The sequence below is a fragment of the Sphaerodactylus townsendi genome, linkage group LG06 (genome assembly GCF_021028975.2).
Source record: "Sphaerodactylus townsendi isolate TG3544 linkage group LG06, MPM_Stown_v2.3, whole genome shotgun sequence".
Taxonomy (NCBI): Eukaryota; Metazoa; Chordata; class Lepidosauria; order Squamata; family Sphaerodactylidae; genus Sphaerodactylus; species Sphaerodactylus townsendi.
The window spans coordinates 54829442-54851710 of record NC_059430.1 but is presented as its reverse complement, the minus strand read 5'-3'; the positions used below and the strand labels follow the sequence as shown (position 1 = coordinate 54851710).

The 22269-nt window shown below is 40.9% G+C and overlaps 1 protein-coding gene across 3 annotated transcripts in view; it reads left to right on the top strand.

Moving 5' to 3' along the window:
* Positions 1–2606: 2606 nt before the first annotated feature.
* Positions 2607–22269, top strand: part of SYT1 (synaptotagmin 1) — a 457966-nt gene continuing 438303 nt past the window's right edge. For all 3 annotated transcript variants that reach the window (XM_048500328.1, XM_048500323.1, XM_048500324.1), the window contains exon 1: positions 2607–2949. The gene's annotated coding sequence lies outside the window, so the exon portion shown is untranslated. The remainder of the gene's footprint in view (positions 2950–22269) is intronic.

The window sequence follows — 22269 nt, the reverse complement described above, 5'->3', positions numbered from 1 at the left end:
AGCCCAGTCAGGGAGAAGACTAGTCCATAAAGGGGGCAAGTGTTAGGGTCTGTACTTAGGGACTGCAAGGGAAGGTGGCGAGTGTTGAGCCAGTCCTTCCAGTCTTAAGACTTGGGTGGTTGTGTGAACTAGAAAGGGTGTGGATCAGAGATAATCTAGTGTCTCTGTTTGTAACAACTAAAAGCTGAAACCTCTGTGAGAGAAAGCTGAAGTAAAATAGAACCTGTGTTTATGAGAAAGCTTCAGAACCTCTTTAACAAAAGAAGTATATTGGCCACCTGTGTGTGACCAAACGGAAAACTTTATTGTAACTGACTGATTAACCTTGCAAGTAGTTTCTCCACTTTCTGTAACTTCACTGCTAGCATTTTAAACCTCCTAAGCTCAACTGAGAAGCCTTCATTTCTGCAGTGCTAAAAATAAACCTTTGCCAAAACTTGCCTCCTTCACATTACCCGAAGTTCCAGTCTACTTTTTTTCAGTGTGCCTACAAAGGGAGGTGTCAGTCAGCATATGGGCCAACACTCTCTCTTACAGAGTCTCCCCTCTATTTTTGTCAGAGGTTCCTTCTTTTATTTCACTGGGGAGAGTTGGAGTGAGGCAGACTCCAAAAAGGGAGTCTGAGCTTCAAAACCCTGTTACACATGAATTGAATAATTCTCAGGTTACATTCAATATATGAGCAACTGAACATGTGATTGAAAGAACACATTTATCCAGGCACTGCTCCCCAGTTTCATTTGTCAAATGAATGCACGCTAGTTATTTCTTACAAACAGTTGTTTGCATGTACAAACAAGATGTACTGATACACAAGGTAAAACATGAGCAGGGCTGATTTGGATTTTATTGGTGGAAAATGTAGAGTATAAATATATTGAAATCAGTGGCACCCAGTCTTTGGCTTCCAGAGAGCCACATTTGTAATTATCATCAAGGTAAAAGCCACCTTTATTTTTGCATTTGGCATGAAACCTGCACCTTGGGGAAGCTTGTAGTGTATCTGTTCTTCTGGTGGTAGTTGTTTCAAGATGTGGACCACCTGCCAGTGGGGAAGACTATTGCCTGCTTTCCAGAAGCATGAAGCAGGTGCCACATTGGGGAACAATGCTCAGAGGAGCCACAGATGGCATGTCAAAGAGCTATGTGTGGTTCCCGAGTCACTTAATGAACATCACTGTTCTTAATAAAAAAGACAACAGATAGTTTCATGTTCTGCTTGTGCATCTCCTGGAAGCACCTACATGTCCACTGAAGGAAATGGGATACTACCGGTAGGCAAGATGTACCTGTGGCCTTCTATTATATTCTTTTATCACTTCTGTGTTGAAAGGAGTTGATAGCCTGTAACTCACATATAGTAACAACACAGGATGGAATTGTCGAAGGCTTTCATGGCTGGATTCAACCGGTTGTGGAGGGTTTTTCAGGCTGTGTGGCCGTGGTCTGGTGGATCTTGTTCCTAATGTTTTGCCTGCATCTGTGGCTGGCATCTCCAGAGGGGTATCACAGAGGGGGAGCCGGCCTGTGACCAAAGTGAACAACTCGGCTGGCAAGCCATGCCCTGGCACGGGGAGGGGGGGGAGCCGCCAGGCATCTGCCGGGTCACTGCACCATGGGAGAGGCCAAGCGCAGGGACCCAGCCAATGTCCGACATCCCCCCCCCACGATGAAACAGTATGCGCCTGGGGACATGGGTTACCCCTGCTTGGAGCCTTTGCATGGCTCAAGTTCATAATCTAACTGAGCACTTGTAACCAAGGGTTAAAGAAATGTGAATGTGTATCTTTTGCAGAACAGTTACAAGATGACCCAAAGCTGTAAAGAACCTCTGAACAGCACTGTTTCCATTTTGCTTCAACACTATATGTCATAGAGTCTCTAGAATTAATATTGAGATTAATAATTCTTGATGCTATGAAAGGCACACAGGAGTTGAGTATGAAACACGTGAAAGAACTAAATTAAAGGGGATTTAAAAGAGAGTGCCTATACTGAATGCTTTTTTAAATCCTCAAGCAAATCACTATAGATTTGCCGAGTAGAAAGAGAAACAAACAAATAAAAGACAAGAAACGAACAGGTTCACTATTTGCTCTTGGTAGTCCGAGAAGACACACCTGCCTGACTTTCGGTAACGGTCTTAGTGATCATTTTGATTCCTGCTTATGTTCGTCGCTTACTCTCCCCCTCCTCGTTTCCACTTCTTCCTTACTATGTCTCTCTTTTGTTGGTCTGAAAATGCCATGCTGTAAATTGCCTGAAATTTCGGGGAGGGGGTCATGGAGAGAATCAGGTCACCCAGGCGTCTGTCTTCCCATTGCAGAGCTTCGGGTGGAGAAAGGGAGGGAGGGACACAATCAGTTTGTCAGTTCAAAAGATGGATCTGATGTCCTTGATTGTCATTCGTAGGGAACTCCCTCCCCAGCCCCCTTCCCTCCCACTAGGGGGAACAGAGAGAAGCCAGCGTAGCCATGGGATGGGCGATGCTGGCTAAGCAAGTCTCGCTTATTATTCCTGGCGGCTGATTGGCTCTGGCCGACCCAATCCCCGCCTCCCAGCCAATCCGGCCGCCGCGACTGAGAGATGCTGTTCAGCCTCTCAGTGGAGGGATTCCTGGAGAAGCTGCAGAGCGGTGATGCTCTAGACTCCGCTCGCCCCCCCTCCCCAAGTCTCTTCTCCTCCGCCCCCCCCCCTTATTTTAGCTCGCCAGCCGGCGGCAGCTGAAACTTAACCCCCAACACAAAGGCTGCTAGCTCCCTGAGAGTAGGGGGAGGGAGGCTACGGAGCCCGGGAGGTGCGTGTGTGGGAGGGAACCCGCGGACACACACGCGCGCGCACACCCTTGTCTTGAAGTCTTTTCCCATCCCAGGAAAAGCAGAGAAGCCACCGAGATTCTGCTGAGAGGAGAGCGCTGAAGGACAGGCGCCTCCTGCTTCTGGTTGCCAGGTAAGGCAATGGAGTGGAAGCCGCCGCTGCCTGGCTTGATTACCATTCCTTCCCCCTGGGGCTTTGACTTGCTTTCTGCCATCCTGTCTGCGCGTTGGGTGTCGATCGCGGCAGCGTCGAGGGGTGAGGGGAGGCGCGGGTTGAGAAATGGACGGAGATGAGACTCAGGTGGGCTGTGGCCGGGACGGGAGCACATGTTCCTGCTCTGAGGAACTGAGAAAAGCAGTTGGGCCAGTGCCTGTGCTGACTTAAAAAGCTGGGCAGGGTTGGTGTCTGGCAATCTCCACCCACTCTGCTCGGAGGAGCCCCCCCCCCTCCTCCCCAGCCTTTCTCTTCTGTGGGAGAAATCAGCTGGTGGGTGACATGGGGTGAAATGGGGAGGGGGGCGCTGGAGGACGGATGCTGCTTGCCTGTTCCAGGGAGGGAAAGGGTCTCAAAAGTGTGTGTCCAAAGCACTGCTTCCGAGACAGCAAACATAAGCCCTCATGGTCTTTCTGTCAGATAGGCAAATCAGCTTCTGAACAGATATGTCTGCCTCTTGGTTCCCCCCTCCCCCACCCCCAAAGAAACAAAAAGGGAGGAAAGAGTGAAAAGTTAATTGCAGTCAATTTAAAGTGTCAGCTTTCTTACTTTGTGTTTCTTTTCTGCACAATTATCGTTTAATAAAGAGAGAAAGCAGGAGAGTGGCTCAGCACTAACATATTGAATCAAGAGGTGTCATTTGCCCTCATGACTGAAAATTTACCTGGAAACATTTTGAATTCATAGCATTATAGACTACAGGCAGATATAGATGTTATTCTCTAGCAGTATTCCTGAAGAAGGTGTGAGATTTTTGCTGTTGTCATAGTACATAACTAAAGTGTTGCTTTTGAGATTTAAATATAAAGCCAAGAAACTGTCTGTAGGCAGATATTTTTTTAAAAAAAATCATTTTAAAACATCCCCTTTATTTCTCCTTCTTTGTACTCCCACCTTGCCTGGGCATTGTTTATAATGGTCTATTCATAATGTATGTATGCCATATGCTATTTTGATGTAACTGAAATTTAGGCTTGCCTGTCTTGTTAGCAGAAAGTTAAAGCAACAGAAGTAAAAAAGTTAGGGAAATGACTGTCATTTTTAAGGGATTATGTCTTTTGTTTGTGGTCTCGATAAAGATATCAAGCAGCTTACTGGGAAAAGGTACATAAATTAAACCCGCTCATTGGAATGAGTCTTCATGGCAGTTTTCAGCAATCCATAATTCAATCATCACTTACACAAGCTGCCTTTTGCCATTATTCATCAGACCCAGCTGAGTGATTTCTGTCAAATGGGAAGTGGTAGAAAGAAGTCTCTGGATAGATATAATTGGAGAGCTTTCCAAGTGGAGTTTTCAGTGAGCAGAGAAAGATGCTTTGCCACGATCTGTAGACTGGTGCTAGTATCCAAATAGATATTGTACTCTAATAGTCATGGGAGATGTCGAGTTTTATTTTCCTTACTTAATGCATCCATTTGTGATTGAAAAGGAGGCTCTCTGTGCTTAAGTCTCTCTGACCTTATACTGTTTGGTATAAAACGTTCTCTTTCAGGAGATGTACCCCCCCCCCCCCGTTTTTGATTTTGTACAGTAATTTTAGATACTTAGATGTTGGGACCCTTATTTGTGCCAACTACATTGTGAGACCTGACCCTTATTTGTGCCAACTACATTGTGAGACTCTGAACAGCTGTCCTAGTTTCATCCACATTCTCCATGCCTCTTGAGTATTTTAATGTAGAGAGTTATTTTTAATTCTAAAGCGGATGTAACAGGCATAAGTCTAAGAACAGACGTTCAGCTGAGTTAACGAAAAACCTCATAGTGGTAATCTTAAACCTACATTTTAAAAATGCAATTTCATTTTTTTAAAGAGACACCTTCAAGTTATTTTGGTAACGAGTGATTTCTGCCACCTCCCCCAACACACAAATATATGCTTGATTTACATGCATTTATTATGCTAAAGCAAACAGAAAATGCAAATGCTTCAGGACTACATATCTCTCGGAGAGAATAAATGCTTGTTTGGTCATGAATCTTTAAACCTGACCTACTCCATGGGAGTTGCTGTGTTGGCCTTTTGCAGCAAAAACACTGAATAATGTTATGGTGGTAGCTTAAAAACTAGCACATTTACTACAATAAATCTGTTTACCTTAAAGATGCTCCATGACTCTTTTTTGTTTAAATCCAACCTAGTTTCATCTTCAGGAGGCATTTTTCTAAGTTTGTTTCTTTTTAAAAACTTGTAGGTAATGCCTGGGAGGGATATGTATAATCAAGGTAGTACTTCATTCTGATGGTTAGAACACCTGAAATTGAGGCATACAGTGGGAATCATAGTATATATCTGTACTGGTATATTTCCTCTAAAGTCAATGAAATGCTATCAATGTAAGCAGCAATGTAAGCATCTCATCTGACATGTCTTATGAGAAGTGATACTGTTGAAAAAGAACCATAGGGCAGATGATAATGGCATGCTGTAGAAAGTTCTCAGTCTACCGCATCTGCAAAACCATGAAATGCTTCGCTCTAGCCATTTTATACTAAGCCACTTTTCCTTCACATTTAAAGGGCATCAAAGTGAGTCTTATTAATATGAGATGCTAGCATGCTAGCTGTGTGTTACGGAACTTATATTGGAGTTGGAGGCTCTGTTCCACAGATTGCCTGACTTTTGCCCTGCTAAACAAATACAGATTCTCTAATGCCTAAAACATCTGTCAGTAATATTTGGTATTTGCAATGAATGAGGAAACGGTGATATGGTGCAATAGCAGGCATCAGTTCTTCCGATATAAATCCAAATGTATAAATCTTGAATAAACTAGAGAGCACAGGATGGTGAAGAATAAAGAGCTAGAAAGGCATTCTTTGATAGAGACCAAAAAAAGAACTATCTGTATTTGTCCAGTTACTTTAACGAACACATAAGCATAAAATAAATGCTAGTGACAATTTGATGGATTTGCACTTGGTATATATTTTCATATTGTTGTTTTGAAATTATATAATGAGCAGTGAGGCTCAAATGCAGGAAACTTGACTAGATTTTTTATTTTGATATTCTGATTACAAACATGAGGATTACAAACATGGGCCACTGCGAGTAGCAGAGAGCTGGACTAGATGGACTCTGGTCTGATCCAGCTGGCTTGTTCTTATGTTCTTATGTTCTTATGACATTAAAATGATGGTCGTAACAGAAGTTACAATTCAGGTTGGGTTCTGTGAGTTTTCATATTTGATATGGCAAGGATTAATGTTGTACATGTTTTGGGCACTGTTTCTGAATTGCAGCGGTGACATTTTTCCGGAATAATTATTTTTTTCCACAGAGCTGTGGATTCAGTTAAACTTAATATGGAGTTCTACAAGAAAAACATTGTCCATCCTTCAGATGATTTGTTTGTTTAAAGTATTATTCTGTATCTAGAAGGGCTTAATTAGACCTACACAAAAAGAAAGCTAGTTGACTAATTCTGTATTTGTGTTTATCAGTGATATTTACTTACAATACTTCACCTTAAAAATGCTTAACTGGAGTATTTAGTAAACAAATATTTGGGAGATTTTTCTGTACCAAAAACCAACTGTTTAATGGTAGGTTAATCTTTTTCATGCTATACGCTCTTGAATGGGAAGAGATTTAAGGCACTTCAACAAATGTTGCATGTTGTATAAAAATATAGCACAGGCAGAACAGTGGACTTCTAAAAGTAGACAGCATATTGGTTCTTCAGCAGAAGAGCTAACAGCTAGAGGCAGTATTTATATACTATCCAACTGAATTTTTCTTATAGCTCAAGATTAGGGAGGATTTGGGAAGATCATTTGTATAATCAATGTGTGAAAAAATTGCTCACTCACACAATTTAAAAAATGATGAGTTTACAGCATCAACAGGATATTTATGTGTACAATTCTTTGTAAGTAAACATTTGAAATTAACCATGAGTGATCCTCTTTCTGGCATATTTTGAAATGGTTATGTTTGTGTCCCCCAAACAACATGTATTGTCATTCTAAAGGCAATGGAACTTCTTAACTAGCTTACCTTGCTAATAGTTCCATTTACCATGATGAAATTACTGCAGACTGAGAATTCTGAGTTTTAAGATATCTCATTTTGGTTTAAAATAGCTCTGAGAATTCAGCATTTTCTTATTTGTCATTTTTTTTCTTTGCCAATTTCTGTTAAGTAGATCTACTGGGAATTTCTTATCTTTTCTTCTAGGGGGAGCTGTGCCTCTCACTTCTAGATTCTCAGTATCTGCAAATCTGAGAAGTCCATTTCTCTCTCAGTCATGTTTACTAGTTGCTAACTGAAAAACCAAATTAAATAAAACAACACAATGGATTAAATAACTCTGACTTAACAAGTGAATCAGAAATATTCACCTTATGCAAATGAGCTAAGACTGCACCACCATGTACACCATAGCTATTAAGAAAAATAAAGTTATAGGCAAGCAACAGTCACTACTATTTTGCATCTTAATAATTAATGTAAGTTAAAATGCTGTGTATCTCCATGGCAAGAAAGCAATGGAATAATAGGTATTTTGTTTCAATGGAATAATAGGTGTTTTTGTTTACGATTTACTATTGTTTTTATTTTGAATTACTTGTAGAATATATGCACTTTAGAGTGCTTAGGGCCTCTAAAGGTCTTAATCCAGCCCTGAATATGTTTATTTACTTGAAATTAAGTCTCATTTGAACTCAGTGGGATTTACTTCTGAGTATGTGAAGGTTTGGTCTGTAAGTTATTGTAACTAATGTTAAATTCATAAATGTATTTAACATTTAGTAAGGCAATTATCCCATTACTCATGATATTTTAAATTCTCAGTTAACAGCTTTTTGCATAATTGTGGTATAAAATAACAGTATACACATCATTATTTTTTAACGATCTCCAAACCATATAACTTTTGGGAACATTTTGAAACCTTCTATTGTGTTTTGATACATTTTGATGCTTTGTCTATTCAACTACAAAGGCTACAGACAAGAACTAATATATGTGTATATGAACCCTGTTGATTTAAATGTAATAGATGATCTCTATCTTGTTGCAGCTATCGTTCTTCTGTCAAATGAAGGTGTTATAGTTCTTCTAGAAGATATATGGAATTTAGGAAGTCTCCAAGGGGAGAGAGTTTGATATGTGAGCTGGTGTGTTTAGGTGTGTTGCACAAGGACTTAGGAGATTAGGGTTCAAATTTTATTCTGCCATGAATGTTGTGATGGAAATGAGTTAATAGCCATATCCCTCTGAGCTTCTTGGTAGACAGAAGTACAGTCAACAAGAATGTCTGTTCGCATATTTTAAATGTCTCATTTGGTAAATATAGCATATTGTTGAGATGGTATGCTAGGTCATAACAAATTCCTTGGGGCATAGGCCCATATGTATTTGAGAGTGTTTGAGAGTATGTCCATATATAATATACCCCCTCCCCTTTTAAAAGCCCTTTAACTACAAAAACTAGATAAATCAGAAGGAAATCATTTTGATAAACTGTAGTAGTATATATGTTGTTTATTCAGAGAACTAGCTAAAAAGGGAACACAGTTAATTAATCTGATTAGGTGATTCAAGCAGATATGGCCTAGTGCCATCTTGATGCCATCCAACTGTTTTTAGGAACAGAAAATAAACTGTAATTCCACCTATAGGCAGAATCTGCACATAATTTCATTGGACTGCAATGTACCTGTCTTTATTGGGACAATCTTCTTATCCCGCATTGTATTAGGCTAGATGCTTCTGTGTTTTTTTTCCTTACAGATGATCACTATGTTTGTCCTTTATATAAAGATCGGAGGAATTACTTCCTTGGTAGAGAACAGGACTCATGTATACTTTCAAATACTAGACTATTTTTGGTTTTGCTGACTGCATTGAAAGCAGATCCCCCACTGCTGTCCTGGAAATATAAAATGTAGGATCTTCTGTATCTCACTGTCGTGCTGCCACTGGCTACCTGCTGATACTTCTGCAGCCAAGTTTGTAGCAGCATGGGTTAGACATGTAGCTGTAATATCTATTGATCTTACCCTTCTCATCGATGTGTCCACACTACTCCTACTGACTTGGTAAGCAGCTATTAGAAGCTTGGTCTAGTGCAAATTTCACCTTTGTGCTTCTCAGGGTCAAGAAAGCTGCAGTCCAAGCTCCCCTGAAGGGGATAATCCTGAACAAACTGTGATTGCTGTTGTCCTCAGTTAGAAGCAAATACTTTGAAAGAAAATCAAGCACAACCTGACAGCATTCATTGGTACCATTGATATAATAACCCAAGGGCAACAAACAAATTATCACTATCTTTCACCCTTTATCTGTTTGTAAGAATTAATTGGTAGACACTACAGTTCTCCCGGGAAGAAGGTTGACTCATTATTGCTGCCATCTTGTACTTTCTTAGAGAGAGCTAATCAGATGTTGAGACCCATTAATGGGTGGCCAGGCTGTGGTTTAAAAGTCCTGTGTAACCATATGTACCCTGACCTGTACCTTGTACAGAAGAAGTGCAATGTAAGCTTAAAACCCTTGCAGCAGAAAGTCCTGCTCATATGGCTCCTTGAAAATCTTTTGGATCTTAATTCAAGCTTATAATTCGATTGCTAATAATAACAGTAATATATTTTTTCAAATCACAAGTCCCTTAGGCATTCATGAAATAACCTATGAATAGAATTAGTAGAAGAAAAATTTTATGCATGCTAAAGGTGAAACAAACTCTTTCCTTTCCCTATTACTATTTTTAGACTGAGTGATACAGAAGAGATCTGGGAGAAGAGGAAAGTGAGGTCACATACTGTGGGGTGCCAAAGTTTAGGGATCCTGTTTTAATGGTCTAATGTTCTACTCAATAATGAAGCTGCCATGTGGCTAATAAACAATCTAGATTATGGCTTCAACCCGAATGTACAGATTATTAGATAAAGTGAACTGCAGAAAATGGAATGTCTGACTCTCTACTCTAGTCCAATTCAAAATCAGTCTGATTAAACTGGATTGCTCATACCAAGTTTTAATAAATCCAGTTTAAAATAGGACTAGTTGTAAACCATGTAGCATTGTCTTTAAGAGCTCTCTTGTATCTGCCCTGTTAAGGTAGTTGGGAGGGCATGTTTGTTTGTTGTAGAAAGTGGCAAGCCTTAGAGCCTAAACCGTTGATTCTAATGTTCTTGATTGCTGAATGTTGCTGTAAATGCTTGTATGAATGTCCAGGGTCTGAGGATTACTATACTATAATGATGTGCCTGAAAGGTTTCATGGCCCTTCTCTTAACCAGATGTGTTTATCCACTCCTACATTCCTGCTGAGTGACCTTGGGCTAGTCACAGTTCTTTGGAACTCTCTCAGTCCCACCTACCTCACTTGGTGTTTGTTGTGGGGAGAGGAAGGGAAAGAAGCTTGAAAGCCACCTTGAGTCTCCTTACAAGAAAGAAAGGTGGGGTATAAATCCAAACTCTTCCTCTTTCTTCTTCTTCTTCTGACCTGTTAAGGTTAGGGACTGAGGAGTGATAGCAGGTCAGACCATGAATGGTCTAAAATTGATTTGTGGTGGCAGGTGCATGAAGTGCAGTGGCCAATCTCCCCTACAGTTTGGACATTGTCCCATCATTAGTATGTCTTAAGTGACACACCTAGTCATCCATGATAAGTGAGAATTGCCTCAAGTGATAGTGCATTCCCCACTCTCCAAAATTAAAGAGCTACTGACTTTGATAGAGTTAATTGGGAATAAGAGAGACATCTGGATATTCAAATTCCAGAGCCTTTTCAAAGTGTGTATATTTAGGTTTACACAGAGAATGGGAATAAATGGGATCATCATGTCCTGTCATATACAAGCTGGAATGAACTGTACCTAAGTAATTGAAATATAACAATAATTAAAAATAGAAAGATTTAGCTCAAAGTTTTGAAATATTTGGTGGAATGAGCAGAAGAAAACATGTTCAAGGGGCTCAGCAGAGGTCAAATAATTTTATGGTATTTGGTACATTGCTTCAGGCTTCCAGCAATCTTGTATTGTATCTTGGTTTATTTTTATAATGGTTTACAAAATATTTTTGATAGTGTTTGCACTAAAGTGCCCAATGAAAACCACTTAATCAGGGAAGAAAAGTTTCAAGACAACCAATCTCTGTGGTTTGATTGTTGTTTCTTAATCTTCAATTTGTGTTGACACGGATGTAGAATTACTTAAAATGAGACCTGCAGGTTAGCCTTGAAACTAGATATGATAAATAATGGATCCATCTGCATACAAAATACATGAAGCACTTTTATAAATATTGACAAAACACTCATCTTTTGCAACAGGAAATGAAGACACTAGTCACTTTGAATGTCTGAAAATTAAGTGTCAGACACTCTTAAGTGCCAGACACATAAGAAGAGCCCTGCTGGATCAGACCAGTCTAGAAGGCCAACAATAGGGCATAGAGGCTGAAGCCTTTTCCTCACTGGCAGTATTCTAGCAGCGATTGGACGAACACTTGTCAGGGGTTGATCCTACATTGAACTGGGGGTTGTGCTAGATGACCTGCATGGCCACTTCCAACTCTATGACTCTACGGTTCTAAGCAGGGGTTTTTTGGTCCCAATGTGTATCACTTTACACTTACAACATTGAACTGTATTTGTTACATTGTCGCCCACTCACCCAATTTGTGGAATCCTCTTGGAGTCCTTCATAGTCATCCATGGTTTTCACCACTCTGAATAATATTTTGGCCTCTGCACTTCTCACCCTCAGTTCCAGGGGTTTTTTTATTTAAAAAATCAAACAATACCTGCCACAATATCAATCCTTGTGGGATCCCTCTGCTTATTTCTTTGCACTCTAAGACCTGCTCATATTTTCCTACTCTTTACTTCCCAGCATTTAACCACTTTTTTTATCTGTCAGGGAACCTGACCTCTTAACACATAACTGTTAAGTTTACTCAGAAGTCTTTGATGAGGAACCTTGTAAAAAGCCTTTTGGACATAATGTCTATCGGGTCACTGTTGTCGACATTCTTGTTTACTTTCTGGAAAAAAACTCCAAAAAATTGGTGAGGTAAGATTTCACTTTGCCCAAGTCATGTTTATTATACTTCAGCAGGCTTTCTTCCTCTGTCTTTGATTACAGTTTCTAATAATTTGCCAGGGACTTTTCCCTACTCTGCTATGTTTCTGAAATACCCACTACAATCGTCCTTCCTGCACAGTCAGACTGGCAGCACCTCCTTCCCCCATGCCACAGGCAGAAGCCAGGATGGGCAAAGAGTGGCTCATGGAGAAGAATGTCATAAAAGGGCCAGAGGGTGGAAGGGCTCACTCCTGGGGGTGGACCTTGGGCTAAAAACAATGGAATGGCATTGTGGGAGGGATGACTGTGTATATGTGTGTGTCATTGAGCACCAAGCACTCTAGATACCCCATCTTGACTTGGCATATAGAAATCTGTAATTTGTTTCCATTTTCAACAACTCTTGCTTCCCTCAGCCCATTAGTCCTCCTTCATCATCCTACCCATCACCCCAAATTCTGTTATTCTTCTATCAATATTACCCTGTGTGTACTTAATCTGTCCTGTTTCCCCTTGACCTCCCAAGCTCAACTCCCCTGTTCAAAACTGTTCTTGCAAGCCACAGAAGCTGTTTTTGCACTGGTGGCAGAAGCAGCTGGCCATTGGCATAATTCATGCTGGTGGAGCCATGGGACCATTTGCACGGGACCGTGTGGATGGCCCCGAATCTGCTGCGGGCAGTAGAGGTGGCTCCCCATGGAGCCACCTCCAGTCTGTGTTGTTTGCTTACCTTTTCTTCCCTCCAAGGCCCTGGAGGGAGGGACACGCCCATGCAGCCCTCTGACCCCCGGGGGTCGGAGGGCAGCATGGGTGTGTCCCTTCTCCCTCCAACACAAAGCAAACAACACAAACAGGCAGTGCCTAAAATTGGCACCCTCACACCAGTTCCCTTCGCATGGCGCCGGCGGGAAGACGCCATTTTCCAAATAACTCGCTCACTGAGCAAGTTAGGAAAGGAGCAGTTTCTCGCTGTTTTGAGGGGGAGAGTACAGCACTGCTGTGAACAGCGCTCCAGGGACAGTGTTTTCACCATCCCTAGGATGCTGGTTTTGGCTCATGCAGAAATGTTTAGAGATTCTGTTTGCCTTTTACAGGGCCAGCCTTCTCATAAGCTCTGCTTTGCAGCTGAGACCTATTCCTCCACCCCCAAAAGTCAGACAATAGCAGGCAGCTGACTCACCTCATTCATTCACTAAAAGCAAGGAGATTTTCCACACAGACACACTCCCAAAAGCTCTGAAACCATACACCCTTTAACCAACAGACACCGGCCCTTTCTGCACAAATCCTCTAAACCGTTTCTAAAACATTTTCAGCCTTCCCCTTTACAATGATGTACATCTGTGCTCACCCCCTTGAAATGATTATTGGCCACCATTATGTGATATTCCCCCCCACCTCTCTCTTTTTTGAGTTCTGTGTTGAACCGAAGCTTCACAGTCTCATGCTGCATTGTATACGCCTTGTATACTTGATGCTTCAAAGATTGCCCTTCCACAAGTAAAACAAACAAACAGAGAAATGCTACCAATAAACAGGTGAGGGGGAACTGAGTGAGGTCAGAAAATGGTGCTGAGGAGGAAGTTCAGGGAAGCAGAGAAGCAGGGAAACATAGTAAATAGATCACACAGCAACTGAAGATGTTTTCAAAATGTTTCAGCCATAGAATCATTTCAAAAAGGGATTCGTTAAAAACATTTTGAGGCTGGAAATAAATCATTTGGGAGTAAAAACAATGTGAACTCCATGGAGGAAACATTTTATTTCCTGTCCCAAAACGGTTTGTGCAGAAAGAGCCACTTATCACTTTAGCCTCTTGCACCAATCCCAAGCTCAACTGCCCACTGGGAAGCCATGTTCAAAGCAGTGATTGCATGCCAAGAGCAAACCCCACAGGGATCTTTTATGTTCCATACAAAGTTGGAACCTTCAAGTGGATGTTGAATACTCAAAAGATACCAGCTGGCTTGCAGAATAATAAACAGAATATTTAATAAGGGGGGGATAATCAGCGTAGTGCTATTTGTGAGATTCAAAGTCAGCCCTAATGCCAAAATATATTTTATGGCTTTTAGGTCATTTGCCAGCCACTGCTGGATTTTTTTCAAGAACATATATGACATCATGCAAAGTTAATGATTACTATTTCCAGCATATTGTTTTTCTGCAGCAATACTCTGAACAAAATAGCTGCTATAATTATCATTTTTAATATAAACTTCTGTTTAGTTTGATTTGCACTTAGGCTGAATGTTTGCTTCAAGCACGGCATTGTTATTAATGTGTTAGACCTAAAGCAGCTATTCTAGTTTTAGGAGTCATTGAGTCATCATTTTTTTTCTGGTTTCATTGACAAATGGCCAGATGTATTAGTATAAATCTGCATAGCTCATCCTCTTTTCCCTGGAGTATTTCCCTTCAGCACTCTGAAGTTGTTATTATGGATGTAATATATGCCCTTCTGTGAACTTGAACCAAGTCTGTTCAAGCACTCCAATATAGTCGTAAATGAATTCATATTATACATTTTCAAGAGTTCAAAGGAAAATTGTGAGAGACATTTTGATCATTATACAAAATCTTGATTTAAGTTCATGGTTGCAACATTGGCTTCACTTTGATCTTGTGCTATTTCTAATTGTCAAGGTGCTTAAGTATCAGCTTCCTTTCTTTACAGTGATTTATAAAAGCATTTAATACTCTCAGACTTGTTCATGGAAGAACAATAGAGCTCTCATGCTCATTTACAATGACAGGAATGGGAGCCTGTGTATTCTCACATGGTACATATTTATTTATTATTTATCTAATTAATTTGTTCCCTGCCTTTCTTCCCACTGGGAACCCAAAGGGGCTTACATCATTCTCCTCGCCTCCATTTTATACTCACAACAAACCTTAAGGTAAATTAGGCTGAAAGGCTGCAAGTAGCCCAAAGTCACCCAACAAACTTCCATGGCACAGGTGTAAATTTGATCCTAGGTCTGCCAGATACTAGTTTGACACTCTTAACTACTTCACCACACTGACCTTATTCTAGACTGAAGAAAAGGTTGTATTTGTGCACTAGTTATGCCATAGCTCCGTTTTTACATTGAATCATACTTAATCTGCACTGACTGATATGCACCAATAACATCTTATTCTAGCAGCAGGTTTTTTTTGTTTTGGCTTTGGGCTGTGAATTGGGCTGCGCATTTACTGAAATTAGTGGGCTTGGTAGGGTGCGTGGATGGCTTAGGATGGCGTGGATAGTTTGCCAATTAAGACTGCACAGGTACAACATGTTAGTAAATAAAAACAAAGACAAAAATACTGCATGGAAAGCCATGATAGAAGGGCAAATAAATCATCATATGCTAAAAGGGAGGCATAAACATGTGGCTCATTTTCAAGCTTGAAAGCTGTGCACTGGAAGCCTGAGTAAACCTGTCCATGGTACTGAACTACAAACTGTCTCTGTTCTTTTTCTGCATGAGTCGTTTACTATGTATCTTGCAACCAAATGCTATATTTTTTTCCTTTTAATTCTGCATGTTTTTTTCTCTGCTTGGTTCTGGAAACATTTCCCTTCATTTTTCTTCCATTGTTTCTCAACTGCCTTTACAATGAATTTTTCCTGATCCATTTTCTAAGCCAGCTTCTCTTGAGCATGAAATCATGTTGAAACATTCTTTATTATTCCACCCCACCAAACACCTAGCTCTTATCCCACCCTCCCCCTCAGCCATTTTCTCTTTCCCCCCCATCCTCCATTTTCATAAGTAATTTTTTTTCTCTTTGTCATATTGAACTAGCAATGTAACATTCAGGGACCCAAGCATAGTCAATTGGATCAGTTTTGTCAGTTTCAAATAGAACTTGTAATGGAACATTCAGGCAGAAATACAAACAAGCAAGATCGATTTTTTTTGGGGGGGGGGAGGTGAGCTACAATCTATTAGGGCAAAGACACAAGCCAGATCCATAGTGTCAGCTTTGTCAGTTTCCTCCAGAATAGGAATGAGTGGAATTGATGAGGGAAATTGCTTTTGCAGAAGTAAATGGAAAAGGAATAACTGCAATGACTGTGTCAAAAAAATGGGGTTCTTCATGGGGAGTAGATGGACTACTTGTTTCTGTTCCTGCAAGTAATGTTGTCTGCTCCAGTAGGTTTTTTATCTTCTGTTTTGTGCAAACATCTAGCCCTTATGCATACCTCTTGTAGTTGCCCAACCTCCTCTTCAGCCATTTTCTCCTCCCCCTCCTCTTCCATTTTCAAAACAAATTTTTAAATATTTTTTCTAGCAATATAGAAACTAGTACGATCAATTGGATCAATTTTGTAATTTCATATTGAACTACTGATCTTGTGGGCAGAGAGCAATTTTAAAGCTGGGGACAATTGAAAAGAATACTATGAGTATTCACTGCATGTAATTGGGGATTGCTTCAGTAACAATAGTGCATTACTGCAGATCAAATTTGACTGCAAAATGCCATTCTTTGGGGGAGGGGGTGGGCTACATATTTCTGTTCCTTCAGATAATGGCTCCTGCTCCAGAAGTTGCTTTGGCTTTCATTTTGGGTTGGTAGTTCCGAATAGTCGTAGAGGCTGATACATTTTAAAACTGATGCTTCAGAATGTAAGTGCATAGTAATTACAGTATTTTAATGTTTGTATTTAGTATTTTATTTTAGTATTTAGTATTGTATTTAGTATTTTAATGCTAAATCTCATGTAAAAAAAGGAAAAAAAGGGGAAGGGTTGTCTTCTGCATCACAGAAAATATCCTACCAGAAGATATCCTACCATCCTATCACCATTAAAAAGAAAGTGGTTTCAGCAATAGCATGTGGAATACATGCAATTGAAGAGCCAAGGGGAATCCCCCCAAATGAAGGGGAGGGGAGAGAAGGAGGTATGTGAAATCATTTCACAGAAAAGGTTTTCAAGACATAAAATTTGGCCACTGAGAAAATCTGTGGTAATCTGTGTATGTGGGAAAGGCCTTTGTCTTTGAAAACATAGGGTCATGTCCTATCATCCTGATTCCCTTCTTCACTGTTCCCCCAGAACCATATGGTTTTTGTGAGCACCATGAGTCCCAGCATAGACTTTTAGGTGGTCAAAAGTGTCCATCCCTTCCTCTGACAGCAGTAGAAAAGCTTGTAGAATATCGCTCTGAAACGGAAATTCAACTGTTATGTTTAATTATACCAGAATTTTCACTGTCAGAATATATTTAACTCATTAAATGTAATAAGGAATAGTGAAGAAAAGCTCACAAGTTATTCATCATTAATCATTTAGTTAATGCAGGATTAAAAGCCATGTCCAGAAATTATTTTTGACCACATCACTTCTCTTATCATAGTTGCAATGAGTCACCAAATGATTGAGTCAGGGAGTCTGAATTTTTTTTTCAGGATGCCTGGTATATCCTAGAAGAGGCTCAGTTTCTGTACCATCCACCACTACACTCTCTTTCTCATAGAGACCTAGGATAAGAGTTCCATGTTTGGGTTGTCCCATATGCTCCGATTAAAGTGGGCAATCCATTCAAGAACACTGTAGTTTCAGGAAACATTCAGTCAGTTAGCATTCATCTTTCTTTGCTTAGTATTTATCACGTCTGGTGTCTGTTAAGGTGATATTTTAATAAATAAAAAATACCCATCATGCACTGGTAAAAGCACGGTCATGAATACATCCATGGTAACAGAGTTGTATGTGGAGACTTCCTGGCCTTGTTGCTAAATCTGTATCCCACTGTTTCCATGTTTGATCTGCACCTATTCAGGGTTCACATGTATTTCACTATTCCTCCTGAGATTGTGAAAGGTAACATGTGGAAGTAGCAAGGATAAAACAAAGAACACAAACAGCTTGGAGACTGCCAGTGAGGGAGAGCTCACCATCTCCCAGGCAGCTGATTCCACTGCTGAACTATTCTTACTGTAATTTCCCCCCCTTGGTTCTAAGTGGCAGCCTTTCAAATGCTTAAGAGAGCAATCATACCCCGCTTCCTCAAGCTACTCTTCTTATGACTGAAAATCCCAGTGGTGTGGCCAGCCCCACCCCAACCTCTGGCGCCTTGTCTGACTGCAAGGGGACCTTTCATGGCTTTCAGAGTGATGCCAACCTCTCAATCCCTTATTGGACAATGGAGAAACATCTTATGGCTTTGAGAGTAATGCCCACCTCTCACAACCTGCCCTTGACTTCTCCGCTGACAATGGGGAAACATTCCTTGGCTTTGAAAGTGCTCTGAAAGTGGGACCAGATAACAGTGGCAGCAGCCTGGAGAAAGACGATGCAGCATGTTCTAGTAGGGAAGCATCTTGCCATTTAGATCCACTGATGGGAGACCAGCTGGCTGTTCAAATGTACCAGGCCAACCAGGAAGCAGTACCTGGCAATGATGGCTTTGAGCCTGGACTGTCTTACTGGCTCCCTGGTGATCCTGCCCTCTCTCAGAGCATGAAAACCAGACCCCTTCCAGCCCACCGTCTCCATTAGAATGACAGTGACACCAGCTCCGCTCCAACCTGCCTGAAGGCAGCTAGATCATTGGTCCATTGGTTGTAAGTGGCTCACATAATTGGTTCCAAAGAACAAGGCAAGATGATGCAATCCACTCCCACTGGCTGATAAATGAGAGACTGCAAACGGCTGCCTCTCTGCAGAAGGCAGTGCATCACCTCAACGCATGAAGGTGGTCACACTCTGGATTTGGTCTTCGGGATCATCCTTGTTGCTCTCTTCTGCACCTGTTCCATTCTGTCCACAAAACTACATACAGTACTCCAGGTGGGGACTGACCAACATGGTGTTCAGCCAGATGATGACATCTTGTGAATTGGCTGTCTTTGTTGCTACGCCCCAAGACTGCATTAGCCTTTCATGACACTGTATCAAACTGGCTGCTCATATTTTGCTTACAGTCAACTCAAGGATGTAGGTAAGGGGCGGGGTTTCCCCAGTTTTAACCCCCCCATTACATGTTCGAAGTTCTGCCCCTGTTTGTGGGTTTTTTGGTATTTTTAGTGTTTTTTCAGTTTTGCAGGGGGCATGGTTTTTATGCTAGCAGCACCAAAATTTCAGGGACTTTTTGGGAGACTCTCCTGATGACACCACCCAGGTTTGGTGAGGTTTGGTTCAGGTGGTCCAAAACTATGGACTCCCAAAGGGGGTGCCTCCATCCCCCATTGTTTTGAATGGGAGCTACACATTTGAGGGTCCATAACTTTGGACCTCCTGAACCAAGCTTTGCCAAACCTGGGTGGTATCATCAGGAGAGTCTCCCAAAGATACCCTGAAAGTTTGGTGCTGCTAGCTTAACAATTGCACTCCTGATAGCAGGTACCCCCACCTCAAAATTTCCCCAGATTCTCCCTTTAAATCCACCCCCTTTGGCATGGATTTAAAGGGAGAATCTCAGGTCCCCAGTTTAAACATTGAAAGTGATTCTGCTTCAGGGTGGGGGATAATCTACCACAAAACAGCATCATTTTCAATGTTGTTTTAACTGGGGACCCCAGGTTCTCCCTTTAGGGTAGATTTAAAAGTTGAATCTGGGCTTCCTAGTTTTAAACACCATTGAAAGTGATTCTGTTTGGGGATGGATTCCAGCATCACAGTGGCCGCCCATCGGGGGTCCCCGCAAAACTCAGATTTTGCACCGGGCTCCATTTTTCCTAGCTACACCTCTGCCCGGAGGGGAGGGCAGAAGGGACTGCTGGCTGCCACCTGGGAGCCCAGTCGGTGGGGGTGGCATGGGGCAGGGGAGTCTGCCATCCCCGGCTTCAGAGAGCTGCTTTTATAAGCCCTGATGCTGCGAGCGGGGTTTGGGGAGGTGTGGCTACCCCCCGAACCCAACCCATAAAAAATCTATACCTATGTCACTGAGTCAACTCATACCCCAAGATCTTGTTTGCGAACACTACTACCGAAAAGTGTATCCCCTGTCCAGTAATCTGGCAAAACAGTTTTGTTCTTAATATATTACTAGCAACTCATACAAAATAATCATGAAGTTGTGACAGACATAAGTTGACACTTGTCTGAAAGTGTCTCATACAGGGCTCACTAAGTGGGCTTTATTATGTGGAAATAGTTGCCCATTGATGAATGTGGGAAAACTAGAAGATTGAGCCATGAGGCTCAAGGTAGAAGGGCTGAATATAAGGCACAGATTCCCACTTCCTGTGTCATGAAGATCACTAACTGAGAAGAGAACTGCAAGCATTTCAAGCCAAGATACACATAGAACACATGTGCCTCATTCGGTTCCTGGGTGTTAGGTGATCAAGGAGAACCAATCTGTTTCATGGACAAAACTTTCAAAGGTTTATTAACAGTCTTGAATTTAGTAATACATGACCCCATCATACACATGGCATCTAAGTTATTTAAATGGCAAAAAGACATTGATGTTGTCGACACTGTGAAAACACATTTTACACAAAGCTCTGGAATGTAATGCAATGGAGAGCTGCAATATGAAGTCGGAAAGTTGTCAATGTGGAAAATATGAGCCAGTGTATATTTTAGGCTTATAGCATTTGTTTTCAAATCTGATACTGGTAGTTATTTCATAGGATTTTGTATTTGTGCATCAAGCCTAAAGTGAAGTGTTAAATAAAAACAATTTATGGAGGAAGTTTTCAATATAGTTTGTGAAAAATCAAAACAGATAGATTGTTGGTAGCATTTACTGTTAACATTTTTACTCATTTCCATTTTCTTTCATATTATTATGATGACTTAGTAAACCCCTATAAACCAGAAATCGGCTCTATATAAATGAATACTAGAGAAAACTAAATCTGTCAGGCTGTCATGCCGCATCTCATTAATTCCATTTTCTTTTGCTGTCTCAATTCCTCATTCTTGCTCTGCATTTTGAAATGTGAGTATTTGACAAAGAAACATTGAACTTTGACTGTTTTGCAGAAAATACAGGGAGGCTTTTAAAATATTTATTTATATATCACAGACTTGCAGTCAAAGACTGGACTGGTTCGTTTTAAAGTAGGGGAAAAGGAAAGCCTTTCTGTACCCCTCTTTTCACTCCGATGTTTAGAAGTCCCACAGTTCCACCTTCCTGTTTGACTGTTCCGTTTAAAATATTTCTACTATGTTTTCCATCATGTACAGAACCATGAGGATGATGGGGGATTTCTTTCCTAACAATACATCCTTGTTCCTGGGTGAAATTTTCACCCTGCCCTACTAGTCAGAGTGAAACTACTCAGACTTTATCTTCCATGTTAGCTATGCACTTAACACTAGCCGAAAAAATAATATCTTGTAATTATTCCTTTGGAAATGTAGAAAAGCCAACAAATGCATCAATGCAGTCATTGCAGTTGTTCAATATCTTATTTTCAGCCAATAGTGGACAATTTAATAGGATAGAAGTAATTGAACCTTGAATGGAGTATGGTGTAATCTGCTCTCACAATCCACCATTGCAAGACCTCAGGATGTTAAATTGTGCCCCAGCTAAAGTTTCTTAATGGTTGTCTCAGAAGTGTATATTTAGGGTAATAATGTGGTCAGAACTGTGAGTACTCAGATCTTGGTGAACTGTGTGTTGGGTAAGAATATTCCATTGTACATTCATAAAAAACACACAAGGAGCTTAGTATGTTGCTGCTATAGAACAACGTTGTATGCTTGAAATTTTGTATTTGATATCTTCAAGTTTTTAAAAATATTATATTTTACCTTTTTGTCCCATTTGTAGGTTTGGAGAACATTTAAAATGTTCTCTTTCCACATTGACCTATCTGCTGAGAAATTTCTGTCTGTTCAAAAGAATTAAGGGGCATGCTCTATTTTTGCAGAACATTTGCCCAACACTATTCTTTTGAATAATTTTTTAGTGCACCCTGGCATGCTCTCCTGTGCTTGTATACTGACTTTATACATTGACTTTGTACACTTGGGCCAATTACCTACTAGCACTCTGGCATACACTGGGACTGGAAGCTCATCGGGGCAAGAAATCTTGTTCTTACACGCTTCCTCTTTGCTCCACGCTGAGAGAGGAAGTGCATTGGGGACAATATTTCTTGTCCTGACATGCTTCCTCTTGGCACATTCATGCTTCTCACTTTCCGTGGGGAAAGCAAGAGCACTTCTGGCATGACTTTTCACACCAGAGAGGGGTGAGGGTGCGGAACAGCTGCAGTGGCTAATCA